Genomic DNA, 12,530 nt, shown 5'->3' on the forward strand with positions numbered 1-12,530 from the left:
AAACTACAGCCACTTCAGAATGCTGCCGCTAGACTTCAATCTGGTACCCCTAAATTCAATTCAATCAAACTAGTAATTCAGGCACTTCACCGCCTACCGGTCAGAAAGCGAATCAGGTCTACATCTTTATATACAGCATTTAAAGCCCTGCTCAACATGGGTCCTGCTCCTCTCAGGCAGAAATTAACCTGGTATGTTCCTAATAGAACCCTCCAGTCCTCCGACTCAAAGATCTTGACTGTTCCCAGAGTTAAAAGTACCAACGAGGGAGGCAGGAGCTTTGTTGTTGGCACCGCCAAAGCATGGAACGAGTTGCTTCATTCTACTCGCTCTGCACCAGGCCTGCTCTCATTTAGAAAAGCCCTGGAAACTTAGTTATTTAGCAATGAAGCCTCTTCTTTCCGTGCCCTGTTTCGATGGAGCTAGCGCCAAGACACCAACATGTAACAGTGCACTATATGAATCTACTTAACATTAACTTTAACTAGTAGTAGTAGTAGAAAATGGTATTGATAGTAGCAATTCTAGTAGTAGCAGTAGGAGTTGTGGTAGCAGAAGGATTAGTGTACGTCATAGTGATGGAAAAAGTATCCGGAGTAGTAGTAGTAGTGCTAGTAGAGCTAGTCATAGCAGTAGTATTATTACCAGTTGTAGTAGGAGTAATAGTTGACACAGTGGTAGCAGTAGTAGTAGTATTTGTTAGTGCAGTAGCAATACTTAAATTATTGATAGTAAAAATGGTAATAACATTAACAATTGCACTATCAATTGCACAACTTGTTGTACTAGTATCAGCAGCCATAGACGTACTGGTAGTATTTGGATACTAATAGTAGTAATAACAGTGGTATTGATTGTAGCAGTAATAACAGTAGCGACAGTAGCAGTAGGAGTTGAAATAGTGGAAATATTAGTATAATTCATGGTAATAGAAAAAGCAGCAGTAGTAGAACTAGTTATGGCACTAGTATTATTAACAGTTGTAGTAGCAGGAATGATTGTTGACACAGTGGTAGCAGTAGTAGCAGTAGTAATACTTTATCAATAGTACCTTTGGCAATAACATTAACAATTTCACAACTTGTAGCACTTATATCAGCAGTCATGGAAGAATTAGTAGGATTTGCATAGTAGTAGCAGCCGCAGCAGTACCAGTAATTCCACCAACGTTCTTTTCAGTAGGTGGGGATGGAAGGTTGAAGTGCTAGTCTTGTGGTGATGTCACCGGAGGAGCATGAAACACAGTGAAATCTATAGAACTTCTGATGTATGTGTGTTCCTTATCCTTCCTTGTCAGCTACTTTCTGTGTCCTTTTTCTACTGGACGTGACTTCGGTGCTCTCAGAATAAACATGGTTTCCAGTTGTTTGCCTTTTTTCCTTATGCACAGTCATCCCCTATCTCTTTGCCTCCTGCCTCCTATTTATTCTGGCTGGTTGTTGAACTCTGAGCACTTTACCACTGCTAACCAGTGCTATAGTGCATATGCTCTCTGTGAAATGTGTATTGTTGATTGGATTTCCATGATTGGCATATTTGATTTACTGGTAAGTCCCTAGTACAGTGCACTAGAGGTGCTCAGGGCCTGTAAATCAAATGCTGCTAGTGGGCGTGCAGCACGGGTTGTGCCACCCACATTAGTAGCCCTGTAAACGTGGCTCAGACTTGCCACTGCAGTGTCTATGTGTGCAGATTTTAACTGCCAATTCAACTTGGCAAGTGTACCCACTTGCCAGGCCTAAACCTTCCCTTTTCTTACAGGTAAGACATGCCTAAGGTAGGCCCTAGATAGCCCCATGGGCAGGGTGCAGTGTATGTTTAAGGTAGGACATATACTAATGTGGTTTATACGTCCTAACAGTGAAATACTGCCAAATTTGTTTTTCACTGTTGCAAGGTCTATCCCTCTCATAGGTTAACATGGGGTCTGCCTTTAAATATAATTAAAGCGTAGATTCCCTTTTGGAGCGGATAGACATGTGGAGTTTGAGGTTTCTGAACTTCTTCTTTTAGTATAGTTGGTTTTAAGACTGTGTTTGAAAATGCCACTTATAAAAAGGGGGCATTTTCTTGCTTAAACCTTTCTGTGTTGTTGATTCCCTGTCTGGGTCAGTTTGACAGTTGGGCTGTTTGCACCTCTCTCTAGACAGTGACACAAAAGGAGCTGGGGTGTAGCCTGCATATCATGATGAGCTATCTGTGCTAGGAGGGAGGTGAGGAGTGGCCACTTATACCTGAAAGGGCTGTGCTTGCCCTCACGCAATGCAGTCTCCAACCCCCTGGTGGGTGTCTGGGGGCCTGGCCTGGGCAAGGCAGGATTTCACAAACAAAAGGCCAAGAAGAGCACCCAAAACCACAGGCTTTAGATCACTTCTGGACATCAAGAGGAACCTCTGCCTGGAGAAGAGCTGAAAAGTTGAGGAGAAGTGCTGCCCTGCCTGTGACTGTGCTTTGTGGAGCTATCCTGCAGTTGCTGCCTCTGCCTGTGAAAGGAGACAAAGACTGGACTTTGTTGTGCATTCCTGCTTGTGAAGAAATCTCCAAGGGCTGCTTGCCTCCTGTTGTTGAAGTCTTAGGGCCATCTAATACTTCACCTACCAGCACCTGGACTCTCTGCTGAGACTCCTCTCCCTGCCATGTGGTGCCCTATCCAGTTCCTGGGGCCTTGACAAGTGAAGCTGGCAGACCAAGACTGAAAATCAATGCACAGACCGCATTGCGGGGAAATATCCGAAGCAACCTCCGAGCCGCGGCTGAAAAAATTACGCGCTGCCGGCTTCACGGCTGAAATCGTCGCTCCGCCTGCAGCACGGCTGGAAGATCAACGCAAGCGGCTGGAGAAATGACACACCGCTAACGAAGGCTGGTAACATGGCAACCCACACAGCGCGGTTTTGCTGATACCGTGAGGCAGGATTTACGACGCAAACCTTGTTGGGTGTGGAAAAACAACGCAACGCCTGCTCGGACCCGAGTGCTTGCCCGGATCGACGCATCGCTCTCCTGCGGAGAGGGAACACGACGCACGCTGACCTGACTGGAGAAGGAGAAACGACGCACGGTCTTGCTTGAGGGTGAGAATTCGACGCATCGCTAACCATTTTCGACGCACACTCGCCTGTGTGTGTTATTTTGACGCTACCCAGGTATGTTTCAACGCTAACAGTGTTTTTACTGTTTACAAAAGGATTTAAGACTCTTTTGCTTTTAAACTTAATAACTTGACTTGTGTATATTGGATTTTTGTCATTTTGGGCTTGTTTTGTTTAGATGGATATTTCCTATTTGTCTAAACCTGTGTTGTGTCATTTTGTAGTGTCTGTACTGAGTTACTGTGTGTGTTGGTACAAATACTTTACACCTACACTCTGAAGTTAAGCCTGCCTGCTCGTGCCAAGCTTCCAAGGGGGTGAGCGGGGGTTAGCTGAGGGTGATTCTCCTCTACCCTGACTTTGAGGGTCCTTGCTTGGACAGGGGGGTGACCTGACTGCCAACCAAAGGCCCCATTTCTAACTCCTGTATTCTGCAGGGCGTGTGAAGTGTTTGCAGAGCTGGCAATGAGGATGAAGAAGGAGAAATCCCAGTTCCACTATTAAGAACTCTTAGTTTTTTAAGGTTTTGTGAGCACAAATAGTAATTTTCAGGCATTCAACTATTTATTTTATCAGGGGCACAGAAGTGCTACATGGAATGAAGTGCGTGGGAGCGGGTGACAATTGCAATGCAATGTGAACTGACTGTTTACATTCAATGACTATTATTGTTACATCAAATGACAGAAGAGCATGACTTGCCAGTAAATTGAGTGAATGCATTTCACTACCCAGCTGTTAACTTAAGCACATTCTTGTGAGCGCGTGATCTGCCAGCTGATCATTGCGTGCATTCCCCAATCAATTAGAAGAGTGTGAGCTGCCAGCTGATCAAATGTGTGTGCTTATAGCAGGACCATCTTCACGAACGCATTCTTGCATGTGCTGGATGTAGGTGACCGAGGGCGGGGAGGGTGGTCAGGGATCCGGCGACAGCGCTAAATCCCCTGAAGTGACAGTAGAGTTGACAAAAAGTGACAGCTTATCTCTGCTGCAGGAAAGTGGCAGTAAAAAAGGGGACAAAGAAGAGGAGCCGGCGTCCAAGCGGGTGAAGTTACCAAATATGGGCACTGCTTAGCCGTTGGGGGCACATCTGATGCAGGCAACTAAAGAAAAAATTTGTAATGGGGAACACATTGAAATTTTGAAGTTGCTTCACAGGGAGGTTCGGGCAAAGGAGGGCTCCAAAGAGGTGGAGTGGGAGCTTGCAAAACAGCCTAAAGTTCCAGTTAATATTGAGAATTGGACGGCAGCCTTTCTGATTTTCAGTAGTGTCTACTGCGAACGCTTTCCTGAGAGGTCTGCGGCTCTTTTTAAGTACATGGACATCATTTGGAAGGCGCAAATCAACTATGGTGGGTATGCCTGGCGACAATATGATGAGGAGTTCAGTGCTCGGATGGCCACGGATCTGGTGGTCAAGTGGGGGAGAATAGATGCGGGCCTCTGGCAACAAACAATGGGTCTGGCGAAATTTGGTAAGACCGTCTTCACAGCCAGTGGGTTACCCATTACCTATCGCCCCTTTTGGGAGCACCCCACCAAGGGGTGGGAGCCGGAGGCACAAGCCAGTGAAGCTCAAACACAACTGGCACGAGGCAATCAGGGGCGTGTTGGGATTATAACAAAGGGATATGCTCTTGGGAGTACTGCAAATTTCGACATGAGTGCTCCAAGTGTGCAGGGCGTCACCCCCTCATTCACTGTGCAGGGCAACACAGCGCCTCAAGCTCTGGTTCGGCACAGGGTCAGGCCTCTTGGGGTGGGCAGCAATCAGGATCCGGGGGATGAGATGGATCGAGACCCAGGCAGGGCATTGCGGTAAAAGGCACATACTCTGGTTGACGTGGACAAGTTAGCATTCTGGTTACAGAACTATGACAAATGGGCAGACACTGACATGCTGGTACAGGGATTTCGACACAGGTTCCGGTTGGGCTATATGGGTCCCCGGGTGAGGCGGTGGGTGGATAATCTTTGGTCTGTGTGCAGGAAGGAGAACGAGGTGAGCCGTAAGCTGGAGAAGGAGGTGGGGGAAGGTCACATGGCTGGCCCTTTTCCAGATTGGCCGATGCAGAACCTGATAGTGTATCCAATTGGGGTGGTGCCCAAGAAGGAGCAAGGGCAATTTCGGTTGATTCACCATTTGTCATGGCTGGAGGGATCCTCGGTCAATGACTTTATTCCGGCTGATGTGGCGAAAGTGTCATATGCGTCAGTCGATGTCGCAGTTGATATGGTGGTGCAGTTGGGCAGCAGGGCAGTGATGGCCAAGATTCCACTGAAGGCCTGGCAGGATTAGGAATGGGACATTCAGATGTTTTCAGATGCAGCCGGGTCAACGGGCTTTGGTATCTACTGGGAGGGACAGCGGTGTGCGGAGGAGTGGCCTCCGGAATGGAAGAATGGTGCACATAGTATAGCCTTTTTTGAGCTATTTCTACTTGTAGTAGTGACGTGCCTGTGGGGGAGCACTTCGCAGCATAAGCAGGTTTTGTTCCGTGTGGACAACATGGCAGTGGTGTAGCTGGTAAACAAGCAGTCCGCGCGGGAGGTACAGGTTCTACAGCTTCTCCGGGTTTTTGTGTTACAGTGCTTAAAAAATGACATTCTGTTTCAAGCGCTGCATGTTCTGGTAGTGAGCAATGACATCGCTGATGCTTTGTCTCCACAGAAGGATCAGTTCCATGGGTTATTCATGGGCACGGACCTGTGCAGGACAGCTATGCCGGGAGATCTATGGAGAATAGGCACGCGAGGATGCTTTGACTGGTAATGAATTCCTTAGCGCCATCCACTCGACGAGCATATGCGAAGGCATGGGAAGAGTTTTTAAGAACTGGGACACGGAGGAGTGTAAGACAGGATGATACGTTGGATGATGTGGTCCAGTTTATTATGGCACTGAGAGACAAAGGTCAGTCTAGGGTTACGATAGCAGGTAAGCTAGTGGCGTTGGGTTTTATGGGTAAACTTTTTTGGGGATACCCGCAATCAGCAGGCGAGCTCGGCCAAAGGATTTCAGGAGGTATGTGAGAGGTAGAGAGTTTTTTTTTAAAATAAATATATTTTGGGCTGGGTACTCATGTTCATTTTCTGTTTTTCCTTTACAAGTGTGGAGGCGGAGTACATTGCCATTTGGCTCGTCGGACACTCGTTTGTCAAATGGGCACAGCGCCAGGCATGTTGGACTGTCACAGGGGAAAATTTTGGGTTTGATTTAGCCCGTTATCATGTGTGTTGGTTTGGGAAAAGGGGGGATGAGGTGGGGTGACCTCTTGCCTCGCCTGCAAGGTTCTGTGGTAAGGGGCTGGTGACACGACGTGTTGTGCCTCCACTTGGGTGAGAATGATTTGGTGGCCACAATGGGTCTTAACCTTATGAAAGAGATGAGGAGGGATTTACAGGTCATTTTGTCCCAATGGTGTGGATGTCATGTGGTCTTTAGTTTTTTTTTTCTGCGTCGGGAATGGCGTAAACCGAGAAAGCCGTGGGTTATCAAAAGGGCCAGGTGCAAATTGAATTAGGAAATGAAAAGTTTTTCTCTAGAGAAAGGTATGACGTTCATGGAACATACGGATTTGCATTTCGAAGATGCAGAATTTTTTAGGGATGATGGGGTGCATTTATCCTTCATGGGAATGGAACTCTATCTTTTGCAGATTAACGAGAAATTGAGGAGGATGCTGCGGGAACCTTAAGCTTGGAAGGGGGGGCAGAAAAAGTCAGAGGGACTTTTTCTGGTGGCGGAGAGAGCTTTCTTACAGGTAACGAAACACGTGCGGATGGTGAAGCTGACAGGACAATTTAGGTATTAAAGGGGGAAGCAGCAGTAGGTCGCGACGGACAGGCAGGGAGCTTGACATTAGCATTCAGGAGGAGAAGAAGAGGGTAGGACGGAGAAATAGGTAGACATGAGTGGAGAAATGGAGGACAGGATAAGGGTATAGGGAGGGTGAGGCGGGGGGAGGAAAATTGGATAGGTGTTTTCGATGTCTAGTGAGGTTTTAGTTTTGTAAGGCAGAGGCCAAGGTTTACTCGTTTGTAAGTGCACCTATTCCAATAAAAGCGGCCTTTTACACACTGCAACTGTGTCGTGGTGTTATTCCCTGCTCCCCAATATCAAAGCATTCACCTGTGTTTCGACAACTGGTCAGTTCCCCTCTTCAGCCTCTTATTCAATATTTAATTGGAAGACAAAGGGTTACAGGCAGGCAACATAGAAAGTGGACTGTATAAGATAATGTGTACGAAAATCATCGGCCATACTGGAAAAGGTTTGCTTTGATCTAACTCGTCCGAATTTTCTATGCAGTGATTTGCGTACTATACAACTCAGTGCAGATCAAAATTGTACTGCAATTTGTATGCTACTTGGATCCAACAAGTGTCATCTTCAGTGATTTGCAGTCTCTAAACTTCCTTGCACACTTTACGGAAAACCAATCTCTTGTCCTATCACAAGGACACTGCAAATTAATTTGCTTGAGCTGATTTACACTATATGTGCCTGGTGCAAATTACATTTACCAGATATGTGCACTACTGGTAAAACATTTGTGGTCAATTCCTTCAATTGTTTGTTCTGTTAGCATACAGAATGCAGAGTGTATCACCTCCAGTACATTTTGTTCAAGATCCAGGTGGTCCACCAATAGAATGGAGATTGTGGCTAAAATCATTTAGAGTTTATTTAGAAGCTAATACTGGGCAAAGATTCAGAACTGAAAGAACAAAAATTTATGTTTTATTACTCAGTGGTAGAAGAACAAAACATTTTTTATCATTCACCTGCATGCGACCCTGGAGATGGAGAAGATTTGGATGAGTTAGAGGTACTAATTACACAATTGGACAAATATTTTATCCAAACTAAAAATATTATTGTGTACAGATATACATTTTTTACTGGGTCACAAAAATCCAGCAAAAGTATGGATATGTTCATCACAGCTTTAAAAGTATTAGTGGGAAAATGTGAATTTGAGAATTTTACCTCGCAACTTATCAGAAATCTATTAATTGCTAGGTACTCTTCTACAAAAATATTCAAGGGAGATAGTTGACGTTCAAAGATCCCTCCTTAGACAATGCCATTGATATTGTGAAAAGCATAGAATGTTCCTGTGCGGATGCAAAACAACTAGAAGTATCATTATCTAATACAATCATATTAGAGCGTTTTCATTATTTAGTTTCAAAGGTAGTATACTGTATTGTTTTCTGCATATGTTTTCTTATTTGTTTCTGTTCATAAACAGAAGATGGATATGCAGGGTGTGGGAGGTTGTAAGATTTATTTGATGGTATGTAAAGATTTAGGGCCATATGTACCAACACATTTTCGCATAGACACAGAATGGGTAAAACCCTTTGCTACATCTGGCCCTAAATTTCTGCTATGTAGAAAGTTTTGTTGGTGTGTTGTTTAGAATGTTATTGATGTGTCGTTTAGAGTACAATTTGTTTTATTTAAGGAAGAAAGATGTGTGGTGATGTCTCAGAAGGAGCATGGAACACAGTGACATCAATAGAACTTGTGGTGTATGTGGGGTCCATGCCCTTACCTTTTTAATTACTCTATATGTCCCTTATGCACTGGACTTGACTTCCCCGCTCTCACAGTAAACAAGGTTTCCAGTAGCTTGCAGTGAATGTGAAGTATTTGCATGTCTGCTACAGATTGTTTTACACTCAGTGTCTTTGTTTGTTTGCTTTCACAAAACATGGGTACTTTGCATTGTGTGGAAGTTGCAAAGTGGCTTGAAGTCAAGGCGCCTGGCTGTTAGGAGCCAGTAAAGTGCTTGGAGAACTGCAGAGATGCTTTTCTGTGGCGGAAGGTGCAGGAATGATTTAGCTGCAGCTTTTTGGGTCCTTCAAAATAGTAGGAAGAGCAACAACACTAGGTAAAGACCATTTGCAAAGTTAGTCATGGCAATGACAGGGCTGGTTGCAGTGGCCTGTGGTTTCTGCAACAAATTTTGTGTTGGAAGGTTCAAGATTGCTTTGTGTTGAAGTCACTTCTTGGGACTCTAATCATTGAGGGATCAGGGTAAAACTGTTGATAACCACTCAAGTTCCAGATGGATGTAGGTTGGGATGTTCTTCATTGTCCACAGGCCATGAACAATGTTTTGACAGAGATGAGTGTAATATGATTACTCAGGATCAGTCCATCAAAGGGACCGAGACAGTGCTATGCTTTTATCATTCTCCCTCACAAGGGTGTGCCAGCTGTAGGATGAAATGGGTGTAATCAGAGTAATTGTGTCAGGTTAAGTTGAAGCAATGTATTAGGTCTGGTAGGGTGTGAGGTAAAGGTTAAGGAGAAGTAGAACAAGGATGGGCCTTGGGGTGCTCCAGTGTGGAGAAGAAGTGTGCATGAACAGGGGCAGTGAAACACAAATGTGCCATTGGAGGATACCTGGTTCTATATCTGGCTCTTTTAGCATCAGTGGTAGAGCCTGAGGGTGTCAGTGCCAAAAGCAGCTGAGAAGTCCTGCAACTCTAGTGCCTCTGTTCCATTTCTAAGTGCCATAATTTTCAGAACACCCCAGATGGATGTGGGGCGGGGTTAGTGCCTCTGCTTGGGTGGAGGCTTGTTTGATGTTCAGAGTAGATTGTTCTCCTGTATGAAGCCGGAGAGCAGTATAAAGGTGGCTCATTTAATACGTTTCCTATGAATGGAGTTCAGTCGAGTACTAACAATAGTAGTCATGTTATCAGTAATGTAAGCTTTACTATTAGCAGTAGTAGTATAAAAAAATAGCAGTAATAGTAGTATCAGCACTAGGATGAATTAAACCGTTAGAGAAAAACAATGGTAGAAGTAAATATTGTAGCTGTATTCACAGTAATAGAAGTAGCAGTATTACAACTAGTAATAGCAGAAGTGGCAGCAATAGGATTGGTAGAGGTGGAGGAAGTTGAATATGAATGGTAGCAATTCTACTAGTGTAGCAACAGCATGAGTTGTAGCATTTGTAGTAGAAGTAGTCATAGTGGTAGTAGTATAGTAGTAGTACTAGAAGCAGAAGTGGTAGCAGGCCATTTTGCAAGTCATAGTGGTATCACAGCTTGGAGTAGTAATAGTAGTATAGTAGTAGTAGTAGTACTAGAAGCAGAAGTAGTAGCAGGCCAAAGTGCTAATCATAGCGGTATCACAACTTGGAGTAGTAATAGTAGGAGAAGTGCTAACATGCCACAGTGCTAGCCACAGTAGTATCACAGCTCGGAGCAGTAATAGTAGTGGTATACCAGTAGTAGCAGACGTGGTAGCAGGCCACAGTGCAAGTCATAGTGGTATCACAGCTCGGAGTAGTAGTAGTAGTATAGTAGTAGTAGTACTAGTAGCAGAAGTGGTAGCAGGCCACAGTGGTATCACCACTCGGAGCAGTAATAGTAGTATAGTAGTAGTAGTAGTAGTACTAGTAGCAGAAGCGGTAGCAGGCCACAGTGGTATCACCGCTTGGAGCAGTAATAGTAGTATAGTAGTAGTAGTACTAGTAGCAGAAGCAGTAGCAGGCCACAGTGCTAGCCACAGTGGTATCACCGCTCAGAGCGGTAATACTAGTAGTAGCAGTAATAGTACTAGTAGCAGAAGCGGTAGCAGGCCATAGTGCTAGTCATAGTGGATTCACCGTTCGGAGCAGTAATAGTAGTAGTAGCAGAAACGGTAGCAGGCCACAGTGCTAGCCACAGTGGTATCACGGCTCAGAGCAGTAATAGTAGTAGTATAGTAGTAGTACTAGTAGTAGAAGCAGTAGCAGGCCACAGTGCAAGTGATAGTGGAATCACAACTCGGAGTAGTTGTAGTAGTATAGTAGTAGTAGTAGTGCTAGTAGCAGAAGCGGTGGGAGGCCACAGAGCTAGTCATAGTGGTATCACAGCTTGGAGTAGTATAGTAGTAGTAGTAGTAGTGCTAGAAGCAGAAGTGGTAGCAGGCCTTAGTGCTAGTCATAGTGGCATCACAGCTTGGATTAATAGTAGTAGTATAGTAGTAGTAGTACTAGAAGCAGAAGTGGTAGCAGGCCACTGCGCTACTGATAGTGGTATCGCAGCTCGGAGTACTAGTAGTAGTATAGTAGTAGTAGGAGTACTAGTAGCATAAGTGTTCGCAGGCCACAGCCCTAGCCTCAGTGATACCACTGCTCGGAGTAGTAATAGTAGTATTAGTAGTATAGCAGTAGTAGTACTAGTAGCAGAAGCAGTAGCAGGCCACAGTGCTAGCCACAGTGGTATCACCGCTCGGAGCAGTAATAATAGTAGTAGCAGAAGCGGTAGTAGGCCACAGTGCTAGGCACAGTGGTATCACGGCTCAGAGTAGTAGTTGTATAGTAGTAGTACTAGTGGCAGAAGCGTTAGCGGTAGCCGGCCACAGTGCAAGTGATATGGGTATCACAGCTTGGAGTAGTATAGTAGTAGTGGTAGTAGTAGTGCTAGAAGCAGAAGTGGTAGCAGGTCATAGTGCTAGCCATAGTGGTATCACAGCTTGGAGTAGTAGTAGTTTAGTAGTAGTAGTAGTGCTAGAAGCAGAAGTGGTTGCAGGCCACGGCGCTATTCATAGTGGTATCACAGCTTGGAGCACTAGTAGTAGTATACTAGTATTAGGAGTACTAGTAGCAGAAGTGGTAGTAGGCCACATCCCTAGCCGCATTGGTACCACAGCTCGGAGTAGTAATAGTAGTAGTAGTACTAGTAGCAGAAGCGGTAGCAGGCCACAGCCCTAGCCGCAGTGGTATCACAGCTCAGAGTAGTAGTAGTATAGTAGTAATAGTACTAGAAGCAGAAGGGGTAGCAGGTCACAGCCCTAGCCGCAGTGGTACCACAGCTCGGAGTAGTAATAGTAGTAGCATCTGTGCTCACACTCTGCTTCTGCACTTTATGACACCAGATCCCAGAGGTGTGTTCAAGAAATAAGAGATGGCAACTCACCTCCAAAAGCGACTGCTAGGACGATGATGACAACGGCCAACACTGTGATAACCACACTCCGTTCAAATGTGGTAATTCTTCTGAATAGATTCCACTGTTGAGATTCTAAATACAACAACAGAGTTGTTCATGTTGGGGGTTTTAAGGAAGTCCAGACCTGTATGTGCAGAATGTACCCAATGTTTGTATCACAAATACTAGATAAACAGAACAGCAATCGTTTTCTGAGATTCTTTGTGCCTTTGGTGGATGTGTGGACGCGAGTGTGTGTGACAGTGTGGGTGTGTGTGTGTGTGACAGTGTGGGTGTGTGTGTGTGTGTGTGTGTGACACAGTGTGTGTGTGAGACAGTGTGTGTGTATGTGAGTGTGTGACAGTGTGTGACAGTGTGGGGGTGTGTGGGTGTGTGTGTGTGTTTGACACAGTGTGTGTGTGTGTGTGCGTGTGTGTGATATCACGGTAGGGATAAGAGATGTAAACAATACTATCATACATTCGAAGCACC

The 12,530-nt window shown here is 45.1% G+C and overlaps 1 protein-coding gene across 2 annotated transcripts in view; it reads right to left on the bottom strand.

Annotated features, from left to right (window-relative positions):
* Positions 1-12,530, bottom strand: part of LOC138303625 (early activation antigen CD69-like) — a 47,438-nt gene that overhangs the window by 28,615 nt on the left and 6,293 nt on the right. The window contains exon 2 of one of the 2 annotated variants that reach the window (XM_069242921.1): positions 12,027-12,131. The gene's annotated coding sequence lies outside the window, so the exon portion shown is untranslated. Of the gene's footprint in view, positions 1-12,026; positions 12,184-12,530 lie in introns of both variants that reach the window. The other variant, XM_069242922.1, reaches the window with a different exon arrangement.

Source organism: Pleurodeles waltl, chromosome 7 (genome assembly GCF_031143425.1).
Source record: "Pleurodeles waltl isolate 20211129_DDA chromosome 7, aPleWal1.hap1.20221129, whole genome shotgun sequence".
NCBI classification, from domain to species: Eukaryota; Metazoa; Chordata; class Amphibia; order Caudata; family Salamandridae; genus Pleurodeles; species Pleurodeles waltl.